This window comes from Mobula birostris, chromosome 8 (assembly GCF_030028105.1).
Source record: "Mobula birostris isolate sMobBir1 chromosome 8, sMobBir1.hap1, whole genome shotgun sequence".
Classification (NCBI taxonomy): domain Eukaryota; kingdom Metazoa; phylum Chordata; class Chondrichthyes; order Myliobatiformes; family Myliobatidae; genus Mobula; species Mobula birostris.
The window spans coordinates 87,507,903-87,529,928 of record NC_092377.1 but is presented as its reverse complement, the minus strand read 5'-3'; the positions used below and the strand labels follow the sequence as shown (position 1 = coordinate 87,529,928).

General features: G+C 45.4%; 1 protein-coding gene across 1 annotated transcript in view; it reads left to right on the top strand.

The window, feature by feature from the left end:
• Positions 1–22,026, top strand: part of slc24a3 (solute carrier family 24 member 3) — a 376,276-nt gene that overhangs the window by 20,235 nt on the left and 334,015 nt on the right. The gene's annotated exons all lie outside the window — the stretch shown is intronic.

Here is a 22,026-nt window from a genome sequence, read left to right as displayed (position 1 = left end):
CGTCCTGAAATGCACTTCCAGGGGAGGTGGTAGAGTCTGATACATTAGGGACATTTAAGAGACTTTAAAGAGGCACCTGGATGTAAGAGTAATGGAGGATTATGGGCTTTTCAGGAGAGAAGGGATAGATTGTTCATATACATTGGCACATTGTGTTCGAGAGCTCATAATATGCTGGTCTGATCTGTGTTCTATGAACTTCAATATCTTTATTTTCCTGACTCTCCAACCAATTCCTTCCAGATTTGCCACTTACCAGCACACTGGGGGCAATTTATCGTGGCTATTGACCTGCACGCCCTTGGGATGTCAGGGAGACTGGATCACCCAGGGTAATCCACGTGGTCAGAATGTGCAAACTCCAAGCAGATAGGATCGGAGGTCAGAATTGAGCCTGGATTACTGTGCTGCCTCATGGTGTGTCCAGTTGATTGTTAAGGTAGTAAGTGTGGTGTTGGATGTTTCTAAGCACATCAGGCACCTTCATTCCCAAGGATGCAGTCCTAACAGGAGCAACCTAGGCACTGCAACTATCCTCTGCCACGTGATTGGCCGGCTCTGTTGGTGCAGCCCTTGACCAATCGGGTTAGCGGATACTCGAGTTGCTTCAGGTGGACGTCAGGTGGTACCTATTTCCAAGAGTAGCTCGAGAGTGTTCATCGGCCCTTTAACGGCTCTTGTTTTTAATTGTGCTGGGAGTCCACGCCCCAGCTGTGTAACCAGCTGAACTGGTTATGCGGTGTGCCAGGGATCAAGACTGATGAGCTACAGCAGAAGACATCCCAAAGCTTACAATAGAATCACTGACATTTGACATCATTTCCTTTCACCTTTGCTTTGGACACTTCCTTTCTCTCTCTCTCACTTCATTTTTTGTGCTTCCTCTTCTGCTCCTCGCTCTCTGACCAACTTTGCTTCCCTCTTCTGCTTGCACTGCAAACAAGTTCAAGTTTAATGTTGTTATTAAACTTCAACTTGCATATATAGGTTATAAATGCCATGAAAATTAGCTTTTTTATTGCAGCACTGGCAGCATAGCACATTATAAAGGCAAGTGTAAACAAACATAAACTTAAGTTAACATAGTTTATGTATCTTGTACATGTGCAAAAGAAAACAAGATAAGCCGGATGACACTATTAGGAGATTAAAAAAGGGGAAAAAGAAAGTCTGAGGTAGTATTAAGGTTTTCGGGTTGGTTCAGGAACCTGATTGCAGCTATTTTTAAACCTTGAGCTGTGGGTAGTCAGTTCCTGTACCTCTGCCTGATGAAGGCAAGGCCTAGGTGGTTGTGGTCCCTGATGATGGGGGTGATCTTTCCGAGAAGTCACCTTTTGTAGATGTCCTTGGTGGGGAGAAAGGTGTACCCTTGGTAGAACTGTCTGGGTCCACCACTCTGCTTTTGTGTGCATTGGAGTTTCCACAGCAGGCTGTGATGCATTCAGTCAGAGTGCTTTCCGTTGCTCAGGTCCCACGCACTTGGCGCCATGCTAGATGAGGGAGCGGCAGCCCAAAGATAAGGCATCGTTTGGTGCATGGTCACTCCTGGCCACTGCAACTGTGCAAAATTAGCAGCAACATAAAAAGAGCAGGAATTGTAGTCTGGTGCTTGAAGGCTAGCTGACCGATCCTTGCTACTTCCTGCTCATTTTCAGCTCTGAATTTGAGCAGCGTACAGATGCCAAAGGTCATCCAGAGAAGTACAAAATTGCCCTTCATATTTGATCTTGGTAAAATTGCAGGCATCAAGCGTCTATCTTCCCCTGCCCATTGCAGCTCCAGAACTTGACTGCTTTTTCTTTAATGCTATTGACAGGCACGTAGGATGTTGGCAGTGCAGGTGTTACCGCTGGGCTACATTGGGGTGAAGCGGTCAGTGACGGTGGGAGCTGCGTGTGAGGAACAGCTGGGAAAAGTGTGTTTGGCAGCAGGATGTGCGTATGTTTGTTTATGACGAGAACAGGCCCTGACGTCAGTCTCAGCAAACCCATGCTTAAAGACAGCCTGTGCTTTGCTGGGGAGTGATGTGATCCTCCTAACTCTGACCATGTTGTTTAGAGGGATGGAGTGCGAGAATAGTTATCATTTCAGCAAGAACTGCTCCAGTCAGACCTTCTCCTTCACTCTTGGACTACTGTGCTTTTGTCTTGTTCTCTGTTGTGTTTCCTGGTTTTTCTTTTCTGCCTTTAAAAACATTGATTCAAAATAGGTTTTTGCACAGCTTTGGCATGCGAGCACGTTTGTGGAAAAAAAAAATTAATTTTGCTGAAATGCTTTCAAAGGTGAGCCTGGAAGCAATTATCATGATGTTATTGTATCGTTGGTCACTGCCCCTTTTGGGAGGGAAGAATTTAATGTGCGCGCGTTCAGAGTGTGCTCAACAGCATCGCTGACGATGTTCGGCCAGTCCCTTTGCAGAGACATTTGATTGATCACCTAGACGCGAGTTATGGTTAAGAACATTGCTTGCATCACATGGTGCAACTGGGAAGATGTGTGGCTCACTCGTAGGGTGGTCATTGTAAACCAGAACTGTGGCCAAGGTCAGATTTCAAAGCAAATGGCAGGAAGCGTGAAGTATCTGCATGGAATTAAACTGCCATTGGAAAGCTCAGGGCTTAGACTGGCAGCGAAGGTGTTCCAGTTTGTGGAGGGACTTGGAATGTCCATTCCATACAGCATAACTCTTTAGACTTGGAGGGGTTTCCATTCAACTCCACTAAAACTGGAGACTCACTTAAAGTTGTCTTTGGCTAACAAGTCAGCAACTGGATGTGAATGCAGCTTTCTTTTACTTCTGTTTCAAAGCTGATTGCTATGTTTGATAAATTGAAAGTGTTGCGATTAGTTGAGCTCCTGAATATTAGTTTTTATCCAGCACTCTATATCTTCTTGCCAGTGTCACCTGCATAGGTGGTGGGCAGCTCCAGTGCTGTAATGCCAAGAGTACAGTGATGCTTTGGGCTTTACTTGGTCCTTCACGCCTGACAACTGTGCAATGTGCTTAGTTGATGCTTGCCTGCTAAACACACTCAGTCCACTTGTGGTGGACAAATCACTGCGAGTGCTCCATTATGTCAAAATATTCAGGGTGTGGTTTTGAGATGAGAGGGGAAAAGTTTATTGGCGGTTTGTGGGGCAAGTTGTCAAATGCGGCGAGTGCTCTGTATGTGCTGCCAGGGGAGGCGGTAGAAGCAAATAAGACAGCAGCATTTAACACACATTTAGATTGGCGCATGAACGGATGGAAAATGGAGGCATGCGGAGTGCAGGCAGATGTACAGTTTTAATTGGCATCATGGTTGGCACTGCCATTGTGGACCAAAGGGCTGCTTCCTGTGGATGTATTTTTTTTAGTACTATGTTATTACCATTTCTACTTGGTTAATAAATAATGTCTTGATAATTTATTTGTTAAGGTTAAATAAGCTGAACACAAAGAGGTGAAAGAAAACTTTCCTTAAACTAAAAGGACTTTAAAATAGCAAAGTATTCCAAGGACCTTTGAAAGAGTAATAATAGGCAATTTGATGCAAAGCCTGGAGCTAACAGGGCCGGTGACTGAAGGCTTGGTGAGTTAAGGGAAAGAAATAGTAAGGAAATTTTGGTCTTTATGGCTGAAGGGCTTATTGTTGGTGGAGGAGTTGAATTCAGGAGGAACAAGAGCCACAATTGGAGGAATGCAGACTGTTCAAGAGGGAGTCAGTATGGAGAAAGGTTAAAAATTAGCTTTATTTGTCATGTGTACATCAAAGTATACAGTCAAACACGTCATTTGCGCCAAATCAGCGAAAATTGTGCTGGGGGAGGCTGATCGCAACGTGCCGCCACATAGTCTACTCACTCTGACCGTACTGCTTTGGAGGGTGGGAGGAAACTGGAGCACCCAGAGGAAACGTGAGGTGGGATTCGAACCCCCATCGGTGAAGGTTGGCCCTGTAAAGCGCTAGCCGCTAGGCTACCATGCTGCCGTTACGGAGATCAGGACGAGCAAGAACATGCTGAGAGTAGAAAACAAGGCAGTGAACCTTTAAATCAGGGGCTCCCAACCTAGGGTCCACAGAGCCAGCAATTACTGTAGGGGTTCAAATTGCCACCGTCTTTGAGAAGTGTTGTACATTCTCCCCGTGAATGGTGTTTATCCTCCACAAACTTTGGTATCCTGTCATATTCCAAAGACAAATGGGTTAGTAAGTTGTGGGCATCCAATACTGGCGGCGGGAGGCTCATCCTCAGACTATGCTGGTTGTTCACATGCCAGTGTAAATGTGACTAATGGATAATTTGATCTAAATCAAGAATGTGCATTAGGGTAGCCCAATTTAAGGGAGCATAAGCAGAGATGAAGCTTTTCAGCAACAAGGCAAGGGAGGGTGAGAGTCAGAGTTAAGAGGAGGGGACAGCAAGGTCCAAAGCTTGTCTTAGAATCATAATGTCCTGCCATGGTTTTAAGTTGCAGACCCTGTTAGGGAGAATTGGAGCCAATGGTTAGGAAGTAGAACTCGTGGTTGAGGATGATGACTTTCATCTCCCAGACTGGAGGGATTTTTTACTCATTTGGCTTGATATTTCTGGATTACTGCCAGTGAGGGTAAGAACAGGATGATTTGGCAGATGAATGTGTGGCTGAGCAGCAGGTGTAGGGGGCAGGGTTTCAATTTCTGGATCATTAATGTCTCTTCTTGGGAAGGTATGATCTGTATAGAAGTGATGAGTTACACCTCAACCAGAGTGGGACCAATATCCTTGTGGGCAGGCTTGCTAGAACTGTTGTGGAGGGTTTAAACTAATTTAGCAGGTCTATGGAACCGGAGTGATAGGGTTAAGGATGGGGCGGTTGGTATATAACTAGATACAGTGTTCGGTGAGACATTGAGGAAGGATAGGCAGATAATGGGGCAAAATTGCAGTCAGTGGGATGAGATCAAGTTCAATGGGGGACAAAATCAAAAAGGGTGATGAATACAGGACTGAAAGTGTTGTATTTGAATGCATGCAGAATATGGAATAAGGTGGATGATGTTGTAGTACAGTTAGAGATTGGCAGGTTTGACGTGGGCATCACTGAGTCGTGGCTGAAAGAAGATCATAGCTAGGAGCTTAATGTCCAATGATACACATTGTATCAAAAGGACAGGCAGGTATGCAGAGGAGATGGTGTGGCTTTTTAAAAAAAAAAAAATGAAATCAAGTCCTTAGCAAGAGGTGACATAGGATCAGAGAAGATGTAGAATCATTACGTGTGGAGTTAAGGAACTGGAAGGGTAAAAAGACCCTGATGGGAGTTGCATACAGACCTCCAAACAGTAGCCAGAATGTGGGCTACAAATTAAAATGGGAGATAGAAAAGGCAACGTTACAATAATCATGGGGGATTTCAATATGAAGCTAGATTCAGAAAATCAGGTTGGTGCTGGATGGCAAGAGAGAGAATTGGTAGAATGCCTATGAGATGGCTTTTTAGACCAAATTGTGATTGAGTCCAGCAGGGAAAGGCTATTCTGGATTGGGTGTTGTGTAGTGAACCAGATTTGATTAGGGAGCTCAAGCTAAAGGAACCCTTGGGAGGCAATGATCATAATATAATTGACTTCACCTGGCAATTTGAGAGGGAGAAGCTAAAGGCAGGTGTATCAGTGGAGTAAAGGGAATTACTGAGGCATGAGAGAGGAGCTGACCAAAGTTGATTGGGAATGGACGCTACCAAGGATAACAGCAGAACAGCAATGGCTGGAGTTTGAGATAAGTTCAGATGGCACAATATAGATACATCCCAAAGAAGTAGTATTCTAAAGGCAAGATGGCACAACTGTGGTTGACAAGGGAAGTCAGAAACAGCATAAAGCAAAAGAGAGGGCATATAATACAACAAAAATTAGTGGGGAAGTTAGGGGATTGGGAAGCTTTTCCAAACCAACAGATGGCAACTTAAAAGCCCATAAGGAGGGAAATGATGAAATAAGAAGGCTAGCTAGCCAATAATATCAAAATGACACCAGTTTTTTTCAGATATATAAGGAGTAAAAGAGAGATGAGACTAGATATCAGACTGCCGGAAAATGATGCTGGAGAGGTAGTAATGGGGTACAGGGAAATGACGGATGAACTGGATAAGTATTTTGCATGATCCTTCACCGTGGAAGACAGTAGCAGTGTGTTGGAAGTTTGAGACTGTCAAGGAGCAGAAGTGAATGCAGTTGCTATTTCTAGCGAGAGGGTGCTTGGGAAGCTGAAAGATCTGAATTTGTGGATCACCTGGATCAAATGAACTACACCTCAGGTTTCTGAAAGAGGTGGCTAGGGAGATGTGGAGACTTTGGTGATGATCTTTGAAGAATCACTATGTTCTGGCATTGTTCCAGAGGACTGGAAAATTGCAAGTGTCATTCCACTCTTCAAGAAGGGAGGGAGACAGAAGGAAGGAAATTATTTGCCAGTTAGCCTGACCTCAGTGTTTAGGAAGATGTTGGAGTCGATTGTTAAGGATGAGGTCTCAGGATACTTGGAGGCACATGATAAAATACTCCAAAGTCAGAATGATTTCCTTAAGGGAAAATCTTGCCTGACAAATCTGTTGGAATTCTTTGAGGAAATAACAAGCAGAATAGATAAAGGAGAATTAATGGATGTTGTGTACTTTAATTTTCAGAAGGCCTTTGACAAGGTTCCACACAGGAGGCTGCTTAACAAGATAAGAGCTCATGATATTACAGGAAAGATTCTGGCATGGATAGAGGTTTGGCTGATTGGCAGGAGGCAAAGAGTAGGAATATTGGGAGCCTTTTCTGGTTGGCTGCTGGAATCCACAGGGGTTGGTGTTGAGATGGACTCTTTTTACATTATATGTCAGTGATATGCATGACTGAATTGATCACTTCGTGGCCAAGTTTGCAGACAATGTGAAGATGGGCAGAAGGGCAGGTGGTACTGAGGAAGCGGAGAGGCTGCAGAAAGACTGAGACAGATTAGGAGAATGGCAAAGAAGTAGCAAAATGGAATATAGTGTCGGGAAGTGTATGGTCATGCAATTTGGTAGAATGAACAGAAATGTAGACTATTTTATAAATGGGCAGAAAACTCAAAAATGTGTGGTGCAAAAAGACTTGGGTGTCTTCATGCAGAACTCCCTAAAGGTTAACTTGCAGGCTGAGTTGGTGGTGAGGAAGGTAAATGCAATGTTTGCATTCATTTCGAGAGGACTAGAATATAAAGGCAAGGATGTAATGCTGAGGCTTTATAAAGCACTGGTGAGGCCCCACTTGGAGAATGGTGAGCAGTTTTGGGTTCTTTTATCTCAGAAAGGATGTGCTGACACTGGAGAGGATTTGGAGGAGGTTTACGAGAATGATTCCCCAAGAATGAAAGGATTATTGTATGAGGAGTGTTTGATAGCTCTAGGGCTGTACTTGATGGAATTTAGAAGAATGAAGGGGGAATCTCATTGAAAACTTTCGCATATTGAAAGAGTGGATGTGGAGAGGACGTTTCCTGTAGTCCAGAAGTTCAGGACCAGAGGGCACGGCCTCAGAATAGAGTGACATCCGTTTAGAATGGAGATGAGCAGGTATTTTTTTAGCCAGAGTGTGGTGAACCTGGAATTTGTTGATGCCACAGGTGGCTGTGGAGGTCATTGGGTGTATTTGTGGTGGAAATTGGTTAGTTCTTTAGTCAGGGCATGAAAGGTTATGAGGAGAAGGCAGGAACATGCTTTGAGAGGGAAAATGGACCAGCGGTGATAAAATGGAAGAGCAGACTCAATGGGCTGAATGGTTTCTATTCCTCTTGTAGTCTAATAATTCAGCATGGACTAGATGGGCTGAAGGGGCTGTTTCTGTGTTGTATTGTTCTATGACTCTAAGATAATTGACTTAACTGTATAAAATTAGGCATACTAATATTAAAGTAAAAGTTGAAAGGTGAGTCATCCTCTTAACTTCATTTCTGTTCAGTGAAGGTTAATGACCCCCCTTCACCCACATACGGAAACAAAGTATATTTGGTCTCTCAGCTTGCAAGAATGCTGACTGAGGCCAGGCATAAAGTGAGACGTCCGATAACACCCCTATTTGATCTCCTCATTTTCAGTACTTGCATGCTGCAGTGTGCTGGCACGGAAAATGGAATGTGCTGGGGTATACCCATCCAGTGGTTCCCCAGCAGGCTGCCAGTGCCCTGTAGCCCAATGATTCTCATGGATTGGGAATGCCTTAACCCAGGCATAAGTGGATGAGGTTTGTATTTGTGGTAAACCATGTATATATGTTGTAACTCGGTTACCTGTCTGGACACACCCCTCTGCTGACTGCCCCTGTGGCTCCTCCCACAGAGTCCTGTATAAAGGTGTTTGCCTTGCCCCTCCCCCTCAGTCCGGGGGCAGACACTCACTGTGGAGGTCGTATTGTACAGCCAATAAAAGCCTTTCAGTATTTTACCAATCCTCAGTCTTTTGGAGTAATTGAAGGTGCTTCAATTTTATTCGCTGTACGTTTTAAAACATGGAACAGGCCCTGAGACCAGAAAAATTAGACCTCAATCCGCAAACACCTGAAGCTGGAAACGCTTTCGAACTCTGGCTGGCCTGCTTCAAAGCGTATCTAGAGGAGATTAAAGCGACTGGCCCCATAGCGAAGTGCAGAGTTCTACTCTCCAGGGTCAGTCCACGGATCTATTTGCTGATCAGAGACCAGCCGAACTACGACGGCGCGATGAACGCACTCAAAAGACAATACCTGCGGCCGATAAACAGCGTCTATGCTCGGCACCGTTTAGCGACACAGCAACAACAGTCCGGGGAATCGAGCGCTGAGTTTGTCCAGGCCCTACGGACGCTCGTGCGAGCCTGCAATTGCCAGGAGCTGACGGCGGCGCAGCATGCAGAACTCCTAGTGAGGGACGCCTTCGTCACGGGGACCAGGTCAGTGTACGTGCGCCAGCGGCTGCTGGAAAAAGCCGATCTTACCCTAAATTCGGCGATGGAGCTGGCTGATACGTTGGAGGCCGCTCTGCATAACTCCGAGGCTCTCCAGGCACACAATCCCCCAATGGCCTCATGGGTGCCGCAGACCCCACAACCTGCCGGAGAATCGACCTCGGCTGCCGCCAGTCGTGAGTCCGCGAAGTGCTACTTCTGCGGACTGGAGAAGCACCCCCGGAAACGCTGCCCGGCCCGACAAGCTACCTGCTCCAGCTGCGGAAAGAAGGGCGACTTCGCCAAGGTCTGTAAGTCAAAACCGCGAGCGGGATCGAGCAGCGCCGCGTGCGAGACGTGGGGGTCGCCATCTTCCCTGCATGCCACCACCATGTGCGAGACATGGGGGTGGCCATCTTGGTCGGCGCCACCTCCCACCGCCTACGACCAACGGGTGCTCACGGGCCACCCCACCACGCCGGACCAAGACAGCAACCCCACCCTGGCTTCCGTGACCCTCGACCAAAGCGCTCCCCACCAGCTCGCAAGGTCAATGATGGACATCCTGGTGGAGGGGCGCAGGACAAGCTGCCTGTTTGACACAGGCAGCACGGAGAGTTTTATCCACCTGGCCACGGTGCAGCATTGTGGACTCATGATATGGCTGGTAAGTCGGAGAGTCACCATGGCCTCCAGGTCGCATACAACAGACATCCGGGGGGGTTGTGTAGCGACACTAGTGGTGCAGGGCACAGAATATCGGGACTTTACGTTACTGGTCTTGCCTCAACTGTGTACCCCTGTGCTGTTGGGGTTGGACTTCCAGAGCCACCTGAAAAGCGTGACAATGAAGTATGATGGGCCCCTCCTGCCAATTACTGTCATAAATCCCGTTTTGTAGAGATGTGTCACGTACCCCGCTACTGACCCCACACACACACACACACACACACACACACACACACACCGACCCGCGCATCCCACCCAACATCATGCCAACTGCCACACTACCGACACCATTTGCGGCCTCTCCACCCTCAGGTTCCCTCCCCCACTGCTGTTCGCCAACCTGACCCCTGACTGTAAACCTGTGGCAACTAAAAGCAGGAGGTACAGCGCGGGGGACAGAGCTTTCATTAAGTCGGAGGTGCAGCGGCTGCTCAGGGAGGGGGTCATTGAGGCAAGCACAAGTCCTTGGTGGGCGCAGGTGGTGGTTGTTCGGAACGGGGAGAAGAATAGGATAGTCGTGGACTATAGCCAGACCATCAATAGGTTCACGCAGCTTGACGCTTACCCTCTACCCCGCATCGCGGATACGGTCAATCAGATAGCACAGTACAAGGTGTACTCGACCATAGACCTAAAATCCGCTTACCATCAGCTCCCCATCCGCTGGGAGGACTGCCCTTACACCGCCTTCGAGGCGGACGGCAGGCTTTATCAATTCCTGCGCGTCCCCTTTGGTGTCACGAATGGTGTATCTGTCTTCCAGAGGGCAATGGACCGGATGGTGGACCAGTGCCAACTGAAGGCCACGTTCCCATCTCTGGATAACATCACCATCTGCGGTCATGACCAGCAGGATCACGACAACAACCTCCAAAAATTTCTCTAAGTGGCCAAATCTTTCAACCTCACCTATAACAAGGACAAGTGTGTATTTGGGACCACCCGACTTGCTATCCTTGGGTGTGTTGTGGAGAATGGAGTCATTGGCCCTGACCCCGACCGTATGCGCCCCTTGTTGGAACTCCCTCTTCCCAATACCCTCAGAGCCCTCAAAAGGTGCCTGGGCTTCTTTTCATATTACGCCCAATGGGCCTCTAACTATGCAGACAAGGCCCGCCCCCTGGTCAAGTCCACCACATTTCCCCTCTCTGCTGAGGCCCACACGGCCTTCAACCGCATAAAAGGGGACATTGCCAAAGCAGCAATGCATGTGGTGGATGCGGCTATTCCCTTCCAAGTAGAGAGTGAAGCCTCCGACTTTGCGCTGGCTGCTACCCTCAACCAGGCAGGAAGACCAGTGGCGTTCCTCTCCCATAACCTTCAAGGCCCTGAAATTCGGCACTCCGCAGTGGAGAAAGAGGCCCAGGCCATAGTGGAAGCTATAAGGCACTGGAGGCACTATCTTGCCGGCAAAAGGTTCACCCTGCTAACTGACCAGCGCTCAGTCGCATTCATGTTTAATAATCAGCAGCGGAGCAAAATCAAAAATGATAAAATTCTGAGGTGGAGAATCGAACTCTCCACCTACAACTATGACATCATGTACAGGCCTGGGAAGCTCAACGAGCCCTCCGATGCCCTATCCCGGGGAAGATGCGCCAGCACGCAGATCGACCGGCTATACGCCCTACATGTAGACCTTTGCCACCCGGGAGTCACCCGGATTTTCCACTTCGTGAAAGCCCGGAACCTGCCTTACTCCCTTGAGGAGATCAGCATGATAACCAGGGACTGCCAAGTCTGCGCAGAGTGCAAACCGCACTTCTACCGACCCGAAAAGGCACCACTCATCAAGGCCACCCGCCCCTTTGAGCGACTGAGTGTTGACTTTAAGGGCCCCCTTCCCTCCACCGACCGCAATGTGTACTTTCTTAACGTAATTGACGAGTACTCGCGGTTCCCCTTCGTCATCCCCTGCCCCGACACCACTACCACGTCAGTTATAAAAGCCCTGCGCAAGCTCTTCACTCTGTTCGGATACCCCTGCTATATCCACAGTGACAGAGGGTCCTCGTTTATGAGTGACGAGCTGCGCCAATATCTACTGGCTAGGGGAATTGCAACCAGTAGGACCACGAGCTATAATCCCCGGGGGAATGGACAGGTAGAGAAGGAGAATGGCACAGTGTGGAAAGCCACACTCTTAGCCCTCAGGTCAAAGGGACTGCTGGTCTCCCGCTGGCAGGAGGTCCTTCCCGAGGCACTCCACTCCATCCGCTCCTTGTTATGCACGACCACCAATGCCACCCCTCATGAGCGGCTCCTTTCTTTTCCCAGAAAATCGACCACTGGAACCACCCTACCATCTTGGCTGACGTCCGCGGGGCCAGTGCTGCTCCGGAAACATGCGCGGAGCAATAAATACTCCCCGATAGTCGAGAGGGTTCACTTACTTCATGCGAACCCCCAGTATGCCTACGTGGTTTTACCTGATGGGCGGGAGGACACGGTCTCCATCCGTGACCTGGCGCCCGCAGGAGCACCGGGCCCCTACCCTGAACACTCCGTGGTGACTATTGACCCCGTACCCACCAATGTATGTACCTACGAGACACCGTGCACCCCAAACCCTATACAGACACCACACGACACTCCCATACCGGGCGCGACGCACATGCACGAGGGATTAGCGACGCCTAACGTGCTGGCACCTGAAGTCAGGCCAGAGCCAACACAACCGCCATCGCCGGTGCAATCACCGCCGGTGCTACATAGATCACAGCGACGGACTCGACCGCCTGATAGACTTAACCTGTAAATATACTTGTTTTAAATATTGTCAGTCACTTCACCCCGCGGGACTCTTTTTAAAAAAAAAAAAAGGAGGGGTGAATGTGGTAAACCATGTATATACGTTGTAACTCGGTTGCCTGTCTGGACAACATCCCTCTGCTGACTGCCCCTGTGGCTCCTCCCACAGAGTCCTGTACAAAGGTGTTCGTCTTGCCCTTCCCCCTCAGTCCGGGGGCAGACACTCACTGTGGAGGTCGTATTGTACAGCCAATAAAAGCCTTTCAGTATTTTACCAAACCTCAGTCTTTTGGAGTAATTGAAGGTGCTTCAGTATTATAAACAGCTCCGTCCAATGTAGAACCAATCGGGATACTCTCTCCACTTGCCTGGAAGAACGCAGCTTCCGTAACACTGAAGGAGTCACGTACCAACTAGGACAAGGCAACCTGTCTGATTGTTAACCCTCTGCATGGTGCAGGACTTATAACTTGGAGAATGTGTAAGAAATGTGACTGATCCAGAAAATATTCAAAAACCTCCTGAGGAATGTTTGAGAATGCCATGGTTTGGAGATCATTGTCAACTATGACTTGGCAGAATAACTGATGAGTGTGGACTGGATAGGCTGAGCAGCCTGTTTCTTTGCTGGAGTGCTCTATGACCCTATGGGTTACAGTTGGACTGATTGGTAAATAAAATCGGAAGTTATATGTTTGTAGTACATCTTATTATCTGGGTGAGATCTTAACATTCTCCAAGAGTGGAAAACGGACAATAGTCATTTGGCAATCAGTTTTCCATATTCACCATTTTTTATCTTGATTACTTTCAGTGGAAATAAAAATCAGAAGGAGCATCAATCAGGTGGGCTGGTGATTCACTGGTGTCCATCTTGCACATTCACATGAAATGAAAACTGCACAATCTGCTAACTGTGTATGGATTAATTGAAACAAAGTTGATTGCAGAAAAGGAGAACAAAAGAAAATTGCAACACCCTGTGTGTTTTTTTTATCAGAATCAATGCATTTTTAAAATGTCACAACCGTGGCAAGTTCTGCTCACCGGTTTTAATTAACTGCTGTTTATGAAATGTAAACCCCTGCTTTCCCCTTGCATTGAGATTACTTACATTCACTTGGACAGACAGCCTGACTGCCTCAACATAAAACCACCCTAGTTGTATATCTCATTTGAAACATGGCACAGTGACAATGTCACACTTCAGCTGGGATTTAGCCAATCCGGGGCTGGAATGGGAAATTGTCAATGGCGAGTGGAGTCGGATTGCACACAGCACATCTGGGTTCTGACTTTCCTCCATCGTCCAGAACTGGAAATAGAATTCCTTAGGATTAACCTCTGTAAAGTGCAGCATTCAGTGTGTGTGAAGTTTTATGTTTTATTCTGTCTCCATGGATTCCGCGATTGCGCCTGTCCAGCTGGTGGGAGTTAAGGGCTAATGCCCTTTGTTATGGACTAACATCGTCCAAAATACGCTCATTAGCCACTGAGTGTAGTTTCGTGGTCTTCTGCTGCGGTCCACTTCGAGATTCGATGTGTTGTGTGTTCAGAGGTGCTGTTCTTCGCACCACTGTTGTAAGGTGTACCTACAGGATGTTTTTTCATTAATTTATTGCATCATTCTCTGTAAACTCTTGTGCATGAAAATCCCAGGAGATCAGCAGTTTCTGAGAAGCTCAAACCACCCTTTCTGGCACCAACGATCATTCCAGGGTCAAAATCATTTAGATCACATTTCTTCTCCATTCTGATGTTTGGTGTGAACAACAACGGAACTTCTTGCCCATGTCTGTATGCTTTTGTGCATTGAATTGCTGCCATATGATTGGCTGATTAGATATTTGCATTAATGAGCAGGTGTATAGGTGTACCTAATAAAGTGGCCACTAAGTGTATACCTTCTGATAGATATACAATCCAATAGAGTGAAGAGTTTTTTCCCCCTAAACTCCCACTGATGCAGCACAGTTGAAAACACCATCCTGTAACATACTGTATTATCGTCTTCAGTAACTTAAGGCTTTTGTTAGTGAACTTCAACCTGAGGTTTTGGTAAGTCTGTTTAGTAATTCTTCCATGGAAATTTCCTCCTACCTTAAAGTATTTCTCAACCAAAGGTGTTAATGCATCCCATTTTTTTTCTGTTTCTATCCTGCCGGCATGAACTGCTGCATCCATGTTTTTCTTGTTTAAAAGATTAGATTTATTTGTCACATGTACATCAAAACATGCGGTGAAATACGATGTTTCCATTCAAATCAAAATCATCAAGGATTGTGCTATGAACCCTGCAGGGGTCCCAAAGGTTTTTCAGATGTTAACTGCTGTTTGCTGCCCTGCCAAGCATATTTTCTTCGTGCCGGACGGAGTATCAAGCCCCATTTAGAATGTACTGTAACTGGTAATAAGGAACTGGAAGTTAGCCTGGGTGTCTTTACAATTTCTAGTTTAGCCTCGCAGTATAACCCAACAACATCGAGCCAAGATCTCCTCACAGTGTAAACCCTGAATTGTAAACAGCCTTCCTGGAACCCATATCCTGGTGTTTTAACCAGTGATAACTATGTTCTATTCTCTGGCTGATTTAACAGTGGGGGGTTATTTCCTTCGTGCCTCCAACAACAGTGAGAATGCCAACCTACATTTCCCAATCATCTCCACAGGAATGCTCTTCCATTAGATTTGACACAGGCTGCAGGTTGTTAGGATAGGCAAACATTTAAGCAGTACTAAAAGGAGAAGTGTTTTAGAAGAGGGGAATTCTTTAAATATAATATCCAGGCAACTTCAGGTATGGCAGTATGATGAATATGTGGGATGCTGAAAAGAGCGGGATTCAACAAGAGAAGAGGTCTGAGCTCAGTGTTGGAGCTAACCAAGATCCAGATGTGCTGTAAATCATGGGCTCCAGACACACTGCAGTACTATGTCCAGCACGATTTAATCCAGGTGAAAGGAATCCTCAGGATAATCCCTAAGAGATCATAATTTCAATTTGTGTTTTTTTTTTCCTCTCTGTTTTGAGTGAAGATTATTGCTATGAGCCTTGAATTGCTTCAAGGCTTATTGGAGATGGGAAGAATGTAATCCAATTTGAGCTGCTTCCTGACATTAGAATGTACGACAGCTCTGTTTTGTATGTGAATAAAGTCCTGCTTCTGCACTTTAATTGTCTGGAAACTAGTTTAAGTAAGGACAGGCACAGTGCTGGGTAACATTTCTCATTCTTGTGGCCCACAGAGGGTGCTGTTCCTTAAAATAAAAATACTCCATCTGACCACTGCTGGCTTTCCCAGGCCCATTAATAAACTTAAGTTGGACTTGCAACTACAATGGCCCGATGTTAGGGTTAAGATCGTGTTTGGATTTACTGCCCTGCTATTCCTATCCTGTCCTTTTGGGCCTTTGTGAATGGGTCAAGGTGTTTAAACATGGTCCAACCGCCTGCACAAACGCTCCATTGGACATGATAATTAAAGTTCAAAATAATCTCACCTTGTATTTGTTTTGACAGTGAACTGGAAGTAATTCTGTGTCAGTGGCAGTCTTTCCATGCTACTAAAGCAAAGTGATGGAATGTAAAACTTTATGTTATGTGGGAAGAATGGTTACTGCAGGCAGGGAAGGGCCCTGTGAGTCAGGTATGATGTTGGTAATCCTGCTGGCTGGTCTTGATTCAGTCGAGTCTCCCAGAGATCTGCCCTGGATGCTGCTGAGTTTTTTTCCACAAATGTACAGAAGTTTATTCATTCACAAATACACATAATAATCGGGGGCTCACAAAAACTAACAATTTCAAATTCAAATATGATTATGTGCAAAGTTATTCCCTGGGGGCCTACTTTTCTCAGAAATCCCTCACTGTGCCCAAAGAAACCGCATGCTCCTTCTCCAAGGACATTTGGGCACGGATGTAATCCAGGAAGAGGGGCAGACAGTTGGCTCGGGCAGGCCCAAGAACAAGCTGAGCAGGAAATCCCCTGAATGACCCCCCCCCCACCACCACCACCAGTACTGTGTGACAGTAGATCAGAAGCTTGGGGTTAAGTGCAACCAGAACTTGAGGAGCAGCCCCCTTCAGATTCTCAAACAGAAGCTGCAGCTTCTCACACTCCATGTGAATGTACGTGATATACTGAGCCAGCAGCGTTCGACAATTCTGCCATGCAGAGACACACCCACCATCCTAGGAGCTGGCAGAAGGTAACAGACCTCTGTGAAAAAGCAGACTGCTTCTCTATTTAACTCCTAAATTTAATTCTGGAATAGAAGGTGTGGTAGACTGAAATAAAAAAAAAAGTGCAAGTTATCTGGCACATGTATGATTAAAAGATTTAGATTATTTGTGTTGTGTGTCCTCTCTTGGACAAGTACATCTGAGATTAAAGAGTTCTGTTTTACACACACAGTTCCATTTAGACTAAGCCACTCTGGCTGTTGACGGTAGGATGGTCCAGCTGTTACAGTGATTGTGGATTAGACTCATTTGTTGAGGCAAATTCCTTTTCAGATTATTTCATGTTTTTTTCCTTCTGTATAATGGTTTACTGCAAAATTATATGTATTTTAAACTTTTTTTCAAACTCTACTTACAACACAACAATTCCTGCATGTCTAACATATTTAGCATGTCTCCTGGCACTTTATAAACACGTTACCAAATTTTGCACAAGAATACATAATGAGGCCCCTGGACAGGTGAATAAACAGATATTTCATTAAAAGTCAGCATTGTCCTTGAAATTGAAAAATGGATAATTCACTTTAACCTCTCAGTTCTTGAATCAACCTGCACAACCATAATCACTATCTCAGTAGACATAGTCATAGTCATACCTTATTGATCCCGGGGGAAATTGGTTTTTGTTACAGTTGCACCATAAATAATAGAACCATAAATAGTTAAATAGTAATATGTAAATTATGCCAATAAATTATGAAATAAGTCCAGGACCAGCCTATTGGCTCAGGGTATCTGACCCTCCACGGGAGGAGTTGTAAAGCTTGATGGCCACAGGTAGGAATGACTTCGTATGACACTCTGTGTTGCACCTCAGTGGAATGAGTCTCTGGCTGAATGTACTCCTGTACCCACCCAGTCCATTATGTAGTGGATGGGAGACATTGACCAAGATGGCATGCAAATTAGACAGCATCCTCTTTTCAGACACCACCGTGAGAGAGTCCAGTTCCATCCCCACAACATCACTGGCCTTATGGATGAGTTTGTTGATTCTGTTGGTGTCTGCTACCCTCAGCCTGCTGCCCTAGCACACAACAGCAAACATGATAGCACTGGCCACCACAGACTCGTAGAACATCCTCAGCATCGTCCGACAGATGTTAAAGGACCTCAGTCTCCTCAGGAAATAGAGACGGCTCTGACCCTTCTTGTAGACAGCCTCAGTGTTCTTTGACCAGTCCAGTTTATTGTCAATTTGTATCCCCAGGTATTTGTAATCCTCTACCATGTCCACACTGACCCCCTGGTTGGAAACAGGGGTCACCGGTACCTTAGCTCTCCTCAGGTCTACCACCAGCTCCTTAGTCTTTTTCACATTAAACTGCAGATAATTCTGCTCACACCATGTGACAAAGTTTCCTACCGTAGCCCTGTACTCAACCTCATCTCCCTTGCTGATGCATCCAACTATGGCAGAGTCATCTGAAAACTTCTGAAGATGACAAGACTCTGTGCAGTAGTTGAAGTTCGATGTGTAAATGGTGAAGAGAAAGGGAGAAAGCCATGGGTGACAAAGGACATTAAGGACATCCTGAACACTAAAAAGAGGGCGGTTAGAGATGGAAATAGGGAGGAGCTGAGGGCAATACAGAGGGACCTGAAAGCCAGGATCAGGGAGCAATACTGTGACCATTTTGCTCGACAATGGACTTCTTTTGTTTCAATACTGTGCTTTTTTTTTTGTAAAAATTGTGCATAAGTTGTTTAGTTTCCAGGTGAATGTTGTATGCCGAAGCTATGTGCCTGTGATGCTGCTGCAAGTAAGTTTTTCATTGCATCTGTGTTTACGACAATAATCACAACTTTCATCGTTACGACTTTCCCCAAAGACATTTGTGCCAATAAAGAGTAGATTCAATCATTAGCACAAACCAAATGCTTCAACACCATGAAATGCATAAAATGAAGATGCTTACAACAAGCTACTACATAGTTACTCTGTATTGGGGCAGCACGGTAACATCGTGGTTAACATGTTGCTTTGCAGTGCCAGCAATCATGATTCGGGTGTAATTCCCATCCTGCCTGTAAGAAGTTTGCACGTTCTGCCTGTGACTGGGTGGGATTCATTGAGGTGCTCTGATTTTCTCTCAAATTACGAAATACGTATGCTTAGAGTTAGTGAGTTGTGGGTGCTGGAATTATAGTGACAACACTTGCAGACTGCCCTGCACAATCCTTGATGATTTGCTTTGTTCCAAATGGTGCATTTCACTATATGTTTCTACGTACTTGTGACAAATAAAGCTCACCTTTACCATCTTTTAGTAAGATTGCACCTTTTTTAAAAACATAGTTTCCCTCAACATATGATTTCTGCCTTCAATCCATCTGATTCAATAAACTTCTTTATCCTGTTGGCTTAAACTTTCCTCACCAGTTGCTGTATTCTGCTGGAGGAAACTTCTTCCTCTTGGATTTGAATCTACATCTGCTTGACCCTGAACTTAAGACAATGTTACAAAGACAAACGTAGGGCTCTTACAGTCAGACAGAGAGGAAATCATAGTGTGGAAGAAAGAAATGGCAAAACAATCAAAATCATACTCTGGAACAACAAACCAGTCCTTATGCAGGCTGCCAACTTGAAATGTTGACAGTTCCTTTCCCCCACACAGATGCTGCTTGACCAGCTGAGTTGCTGCAGTAGGTCGTTTGCTGCTTCAGATTCCAGTATCTGCAGTCTCTTGTCTTCACAGATTCCTGCCGTGGTTCTGCATTCACGGAGAAAGATACAGGTAGCCTCCTGAACTGCTGGGAGAGTAGGCTTCAGTGAGAGGGAGGAACTAAATGAAATCAGTAATAGTAGAGAAATTGTATTGGGAAACTTAAGGGATTACTAAAGCCCCAATATTAAAAATTGTGGGGAAACTGTTGAAATCCATATTTTTTAAAAAAAAAAGTATTACAGGATTTGTGTGAAGAGTGGCAGGATCCAGTGAAGTGGACCTGGATTTATGAAATGAAAGTCACGCCAAACAAGTCCATTGGAGTCTTTTTAAGGATGGAACACATGAAATGGATGAGTGAGAACTTGTGGATGTGGTGTTACGTGGACTTTCTGAAAGCTTTTAATGAATTTCATTTATGTAAGCACACAGGAAATGAGGGAAATGTGCTGATGTGGAAAGGGAATTGATTGACTTGACAGGTAACAGAGCAAGAATAAGTGGATCTTTATGTGACTGGCAGCCAGGGACAGGTGAGGAACCACAGGGATCAGCTCTTGGTCTCTGGTTAATCACAATATAGATTTGTGGTCTGGATGAGGAAAATAAATGGTACATCTATAGATTTACGAATGACACAAACCAGAATGGGAGTGGAGGTCTGAAGAGGTTTGGAGGATTGAAGAGGAAGCAGAAAAACTCCAGGTTGATGGTAGGGGCAGATGGAATAAAATATAAGTAAATATGAGGTTATCCACTGTGTTGGCAAAGTCAGGAAGACCAGTTATTATCTGAAGCAACAGATGGGGAAAAGGAGGTACAGCATGACGGTTTCCTAAGCATGCAAGTAAGACAAACATAGGCTGGCCTTCCTAGTGAGATGATTCTATATATGTGTGTGGGAGGGAGGGAGTGAGAAACAGGGCTTGTTTTTTGCTGTTTTTGTTGTGCTCTGTGTTGTTCCGCCGAGCGTCGTGGGCACGCACTGTTGGCACCGGAATGTGAGGTGATACTTAGGGCTGCCCACACCACATCGTCGGGTGTGTTGCTTGTTAACGCACATAATGCATTTCATTTGATTATTGATGTACAGCACCTGTGAAAAATAAATTTAATCCTGAATCTTGAGTTCATTCAGGTGTAGGAATTCTTGTAAGTCTGCACCTTGAGTATTTTATGTTGCTTTGGTCACTTTATCTAATGAAAAATGCTCGTGTTATGGAGAGGGCCCTGTGAAGATTCACCAGGCTGATTCTTGCTGATATATGACTGGGTTTTTAATGTTCACTGGAGTTCAGAAGACTTGAGATCTGACAGAAACCTACAAAATTCTAACAGAACTGGGCAGGTTAAATGCAGGGAACATGTTCCCAATGGCAGGGGGCTGTAGGACCAAGAGTCTCACACTAAGAATATGGGGTGAGCCGTTTAGGATTGAGATGAGGAAAAAGTCTCTCACCTCTCTGAGAGAGTGAACTGTAGGACCAATGGAAAACAGTGGAAGCCAAATCATTAAATATACTCAAACACACGTTGGCTGTTTTTCTAAAGGCTAGAGATATCAAAGAATTTGGGGAGGGTGATGAAACAGGATATTGAATTCAGACGATCAGCCAGGAATGGAGGAACAGACTTGACGTACCAAGTGGCTTTCTCCTCTCCTATTTGTCTCATTTCTTTAAGAAGTTATTCCATGCCTGATTTACTGTGTTAGATGCTCTGCTGCTAATGGCGAAGGTGGGGGGGGTCAGCAATAGTTCTTTCAGCACCATGTGAAATCATGCTCCAGAGGTATATCTACAAACGTACATGAGGCTAATGCTACATTGCAGTGCTGATTCCGTGCAGCGTTGACAGGCAGTGTCTTTTGGATAGGTTGTTAAGCCAAGGCCTTGTCTCCCTTAGGTGAAAGTTCCCATGTGTGTGTGATGATGTTCACCAGAGTAGGGGTAATCTTTGCTGTGTGTGACAATATTTATCTCTCAATCAATTTCACTGAAAGTGATAATCTGGTATTGTCACACTACTGTACAGACTGCTGGGATTTGCTGTACAAAGCATTGCAGGTGCCTTTCCCATATTAGAACACTGACCAGATTTTGATAAGTGCTTCTTTTGCTTCTAAAAAATACTGAACATTTTGAGGTCACTGGTGGCTTCTCTCTCTCCTCTAATAATTGGATGTCCAGGGGACATTGAAAAGAGTGAACGCAAAAGCAGCCTTGGAGAAAGTTTATGTAAATTATTACACAACACCAACATGGTGAAAGACAGGCTTGGTGCCAGGAGACACTTGTTCATGTAAGGTGTGATTAAGTGGTCCTTTGAATAGGAATCATTTACAATAAAAATACGGTGGATTCTGGTTAATTGGGCCTTTGGTTAATTGGGGCAGCTGCTTATTTGGGACAACTCTTAATGAACAAAAAATAATCAAGAAAATAGCTGGGATTCCCATTGTTTATTTGGGACACCATGCCACCTAATTGGGACAGGAGACCATTGCAATTTCTAACTAGCATTAGTCGTGTACGGTTGGGTGGCTGTTAGACACTACACGGTGCTGAGAGTGAACCGTTTTTAAATAGCATCAGTTGCGTGTGTCTGTGTGATCAATCATCTTGAATGTTAGATGAAAATAAAAAATTTGGAGGATGTAATCATCAAAAGCATTGTATGAAGGCGGTCCATTATCTGCACTATATGTTGGTGCAGATTTT